Source organism: Thamnophis elegans, chromosome 6, assembly GCF_009769535.1.
Source record: "Thamnophis elegans isolate rThaEle1 chromosome 6, rThaEle1.pri, whole genome shotgun sequence".
NCBI lineage: Eukaryota > Metazoa > Chordata > Lepidosauria > Squamata > Colubridae > Thamnophis > Thamnophis elegans.
The window spans coordinates 51,702,320-51,708,319 of record NC_045546.1 but is presented as its reverse complement, the minus strand read 5'-3'; the positions used below and the strand labels follow the sequence as shown (position 1 = coordinate 51,708,319).

The following is a 6,000-nucleotide window of genomic DNA, read 5'->3' as shown; positions in this document are numbered from 1 at the left end:
AGAAAACAAATAAGTACAAATAGACGAAACATACAACGTGTAACATATTCAGCAACCAAGTTACCAAAACTTTCAGCAAACCAATGAACAACTCTCACATTGCAACTAGGTCCTCCAGCCTGATGACAAAGTTGCATATTCAAGGCCTTCCTAAAAGTCAGTAGGATCAGACCCAATCTGATCTCCGGGGAGGAGGGATTATATTCCAAAGAGCAGGAGCCATATCAGAAAAGGTGGTCTTCCTGGGTTCCATCAGATGACACTCCATTATAAATAAGAAACACAACATGCCTCTTCTGCCAGATTTGATGGGATTTCTAGATGTAACCAGGAAAAGGAAATCCTTCAAGTACTCTGATCACATGTCATATAGAGCTTTATAGATCATTACCAGCACATTGAATTGTACCCAGAAGTATACTGACAACCAGTGTATCTCATGGGACAGAATAGTCAAATGCACTAAACAGTGAGGTCTCATAAATGCTCACATGGATGCATTCTGCATCAATTGCAGCTTCTAGATCTGGGATGGCGAACCACAGGTGGCACGCAGAGCCCTCTGCGGGCATGCGAGCCATCGCCCAGCTCAGCTCCACCACACATGCCTGCCTCCCACTGGCCAGCTGATTTTTCTGGTCCCTACTGCACATGTGGGAGACGCGCGTGCAGGGGCAGGGGGTTGTGCCCCCCACTCTGTTTTTGGTGCCAGGAAGCTTCAGGGAGGGTCTCCAGAGCCTGGGGGAGGCAATTTTCCCCCTCCCAGAGGCTCAAAGAAAGCCTCTGGACCCCTGGGGGAGGGCGAAAAAATGAGCTTCAAGAAGTTCCGGAAGTCTGGAAACAGGCCTGTTCTTTCCTCCAGAGGAGGCTGTTTTCGCCCTCCTGGAGGCTCGAGGAAAGCCTAGGGATGGCGAAAACACCCCCCGAGGTTCAAGCGTGCATGCACTGGGGGTTCCTGTGAGCATCCGCGGGGGCGGGGAGCGGGGCGCATTGCATTTGTGGGTGTGGGCATACGCACGCTGTTTGTGCGCACACGTACGATTCAGCATGCCGAGGACATAAAGGTTAGCCCTCACTGTTCTAGATGCTCTTCATGAAGTGTGATGTCATTTGATCACATTAGTTAGTGATGAATGTCCCTTTTAAAGGAGGATTGTGCAGGTTTTTGTGAGGACCTGTACGTGACACAAGACAAGGTGCTGAATGGATGGGTGGGTGCCACAGGTAAGCACTACAGAGTGAAGGCAGGTGCTGTGCCACAGACAGACCTATGGAAACAAGATCCCCATGCCACTTGGAGGCTCGGAGGGGGGGGGGTTTGAAAGCAGGAGCAATTTACGACTTCCTGCTAATTTCCCCATTGTGTCCAGGGGAATCATAATGTCTTTGCCTCACAGATAAATAACATTAGGACAATAGATGTTGGCACACATTGTTTGCAGCAAAGTCAAACAAGTAATATAGAAAAATTCCAGGCATGGATTTTGTCCCTGGTTTAAAAAAATCTGAACTAAAATGTTTTGCTTTTTTCTAGCTTGTTCTTCAGCTTTCTAGTTTAACCTACCACCAAGATTCCCTGATGGTTTTTCATCCAGGTTTTAACTAGTAACTACATGCAGTCCTTGATACAGGACCACAATTGAGCCAAAATTTCTGTTGTTAAGTGAGATATTTGTTAAGTGAGTTTTGCTCCATTTTATAACCTTCTTTGCCACAATTGCCACAGTGATTAAGTGAATCACTGTAGTGGATAAGTTAGTAACACAGTTAAGTGAATCTGGCTTCCCCATGACTTTGCTTGTCAGAAGGTTGCAAAAGGTGATTGCATGACCTTGGGACACAGCAACAGTCATAAATATGAGCCAGTTGCCAAGCATCTGAATTTTGATCAACTGATATGGGGATGCTGCAAAGGTCATAAGTGTAAAAAATGGCCATAAGTTGCTTTTTTCAGGGCGTTATAATTTTGAATGGTCACTAAATGAACTGTTGTAAGTCAAGGACTACCTGTATAGTATTAATATCTGGATAATCTAATCTGAGCCCAAAAGCTATCAAATGCTAAACACAAATATGGCTGGAACTCCAAAAATTGCTGCAAGAAAGACAAAAAGTGGCACATCTAGTGGGATTTTCTACTTTTTCCTTGAACTGTAAATCTCCATTTTATCCTCTATGCTTTTCTATGTTTGAATAGCATAGAATGTTGTTTAAAATACTGAGCAGGCTTTTGGAGGGGAGTGGGGAGGGACAATTGTCATGGCAGTTAACTGTAAATAGATTATTTTACTGTTCTGGTTTGAGGAAACAGGCATATAATTATCAGTTGTAACGCCCTTTCTTTTGACGCTGAACCTGAATTCTTCTTTCATTGTTACTTGCCTAATGTCATCAGTATGAACCTGGTCATCTTTTAGCCGAGGTACATCTCTATTTCTTTCCTTTTTTTGCCTGCCTTTTTGGAATTTGATATCCCTCTTTGCAAATTGCTACTATCACAGTAAGTATTATGTGTCATTGTTAACTCTTTAGACTCCATTCTAAGGGAGTGACTTCTTTGATCATTATAACTAGCACCATCTTTGAAGGGTTAGATATTGTATTATAATTTAAACACCTTTACCTGAAAGTGTTTTCCATAATTCTTTAGCACCACAGATCTTTTAAAAAAAAGAGATATTGTATTTGTTATTAAATAGAAATTTTAAAAGGGAAATTTGTACTTGTAATTTCTCTAATCAAATTACAAAATTTCTCTCCACGGCAGTACATTTTTGCTGCATTTTATTATACACAGTTCCCTCCCAATTTAAAGTCCTTACAACAATTTAAAAAGATGAAATTTCTTGACAATGCGCAGTTGCAAGTAATTTTAGTTATCACAATTTGGCCACCAACTATTGTAATTTATCAGCAAATGACCACAAAAAAAATCATACTTTATTATGATATGTGAATTAATTTCATTGCTACAATCCAGAGTGCTCATTTGGATTTCATGTACTTGAATGACAAGTCTAAAGCTGGATTTCTTAAGAAATAAAATCAAAAAAAATTCTATAGGATTTAATCTGATGTGGGCATAGGATTTGTAAACTTGTAATAAAATTCTTATATATCAATTCAGCATTATGTTGTCTTAAATTGTACAACCAATTTTCTAGGCCAAATATATATACCTGTTAGGATTTCATTTACTTTATTTTTTATCTTTGCAAGCACATTAGTTTTTATGAATTCTGTATCAAAGTATTTTAAACTAACCTTAAAAGGTGACCAATGGGTAGTAAATAGCAGTCATACAAATCAAGAATATCAAAAGAAGCTTGGTGTTTTAAATACGTAGCTCTACGTATCCTAATTTAGATTTTTTTTTTTTTGAAAAAAATAACTTTTCTGAAAGCTATGCAGTCTATCTTATTTATGCCTATTTGAAAACAAATTCCTTATTAAGTCAATTTATTTTCAGATAGCTGCATACATGTACAGGTAGTCCTCAACTTATGATTGTAATTTCCACTGTAAGTCACCATATTGCATAAGGTAAGGCATCCACATGACCGAACCAGTTTTATGACACTTTTGCAGCAGTCAATCAAGCATATGTGTGATCATTAAGTGAATCAGAGTATTCCTATGGCCATTTCTTGCTGGAAAACCAACCATAAAGGTGACCTAGGTGCTAAATGCCAAATGTGGTCATGTAACTGTGGGGGTTCTGCAGTTATTGGAACTCCAGAACCAGGTTGTAAGTAGCTTTGGGGGTTTGTCATAACTTTGAATGGTCACTAAGTGACTGGTGTCAGTTGAGGCCTACATGTATAGACTAAAACAGTGATGGCTAACTTTTTCCAGGACTGAGTGTCCAATGCGCACACATGTGCCCCAACCAGAGGTAGTTTGCTGCTGGTTCTCTTCGTGCGTACCAATGTGTGCTTGTGCACACCAGACACGTGTTGTGTGTGCATGCGCAGTTGACTATAAATTTCTTCTGTGCATGCGCAGAACATAAAAAAGTACTAAAAAACCTGGAGAACCGGTTCAGGGGCATGGCCAACTTGGGTCGCTGCAGTTCTGCGACCCAGGCCAAAATACCACTACTGGGTCACACAAACTAGTGCAAATGGGTAGCAACCCACTCTGGGCCAAACCCCCAAAATGCAATGCACACATAGCCCTCACATCTGCGCCCCAGCCCCTGCATATGAGTGCATAGCCTCCCACATATGCCCCAACCCCCACATGCGCCCCGGCCCAGCACATGTACGCGCACCCTTGCATGTGCCCCACGCATGCGTGGCAGAGATCTGATGACAGCTGGCCAGCAGGAGGTGCGGTGTAGCTGAACTAGGGTAACAGCTCACGTGGCCACAGAGAGCGCTGCATGCCACAAGTTCGCCATCACAGGACTACATGTTTCATTGCTGTTTCCTGAATTAAAGAGCTTCACAGTTCTATAGAGTTTGTTTACATTTCTTCTGGATAGAAGTAAAAACTGTTGCAGCAGAAGGGCTGTGATTCTTTTTCCTTCCCTTCTTTTCAATCATCACTCTATCTTTTAGTTGGGAAAAGCCCAATGAATAATATATGTCTTAATGGGCAAAATTAGGTGAACCAACAATGTCTGCCTAGTCCATGACAGTGCTTTGCCTGGAATAGGAATATATGTTTATTACCAAAGAAAGTTCTGCTTCAAAGAGAAGAAGAGGTCTTATTTAAGTCAGTAACTTCCTTGCCAATTCCATGGCCATTTGACATTACATTTTACATTGGGCCTCTTCTAACAACACACACCCCCGCCCCCAGGAGCATCTAAACGCAAGATTGCTTTTATCTATGCTTTGCAATAGAAGGAATTGTTTACATTGACAAGGTAAGGTAAGTGACCTGAATAAGGATGATGTCACAAGGGGAGGGGAAGGGCAAATGCCATATTTGCAAAGATTGCAACAGAGGTAGAAGTTTGCTGAGTGAAATTTTAACTAAATGGCAAGCTATTTTCTTGGGCAGCATTACAGTGTATAAAAGCTTCATATTACAAAGACAGTTTATGGTCTTGTCAGTCTATGTTGTCTATTTTAAAAAATGCATAACCAGTGTTTCAGCTGTATAAATAAATATATTGATAATCATAAGTGCTTAAAAGTATAAAAGCGTTCTCCATTACAAATGTTTCCTTCAAAATGCACAAATGATGTTTGACTGGGATTGGTTAATTCTAGGGATGAATATTCTTTGATATTTAAAATGGTCTTCAACTGCTAGCAAAAGCCAGATTTATATCCCCATTCATACTTGGAACTCATTGGGAACTTTAAGCCAGTCAGTCTTTGTCTTAGCCCAACCCATGTAGTTTCATATTGTTGTTGCAAGAATATAATTAGGAAAATCCAGGGCAAGCTGTATTTTGCTGTCATTATTAGTCATGATCAATGTTCAGTAATTGCTAATATAGCAGGTGGAAGCACTTGGTTCTACCTTCCATTTAACTGAAAAAAGAAGCTATATTACACAGAAGAGGAAATGTCCTCTTACCCACCCATTTATTCATGAAGAAACCTATACCTTTGACATCGCCTTGCAGCCAAACTGAGTTTGCAGTTACCTAAATCAGGGTTTTTCAAACTTGGCAACTTTAGGATGTACAGACTTCAACTCCTAAAATCTCCCAGTCAACCAAAACATTGCTCTAAATAGAGACCCTACAAACAACATGATCCACCCAGTTTCAATTCTTTGTAGTTTTGCTAAGGAAAAAAAAGACAAAATGTACCCGAAATAAGTAGGAGGCTGTGCAGTTGGCTGATTAGAAGTAAAAGGGATTTAAATGGACCATTATGTCATATCCTGGTTAAGACGGGGGTTCCTGGTTTTCCTGTGTATGGCTCAGGTGGCAATCCAAAATATATTTCTTGAGATGTAGCCCCAACTGTATGGATTTTTAAGTGAGAATGTATGCACATTAAATTCTGGTAGTAACTGGAAAGAAGTTTTGACATT

General features: G+C 40.4%; 1 protein-coding gene across 1 annotated transcript in view; it reads left to right on the top strand.

Moving 5' to 3' along the window:
* Positions 1 to 2,392: 2,392 nt before the first annotated feature.
* Positions 2,393 to 6,000, top strand: part of LOC116510018 (trifunctional purine biosynthetic protein adenosine-3-like) — a 44,776-nt gene continuing 41,168 nt past the window's right edge. The window contains 1 exon segment of the mRNA XM_032219351.1: positions 2,393 to 2,500. The gene's annotated coding sequence lies outside the window, so the exon portion shown is untranslated.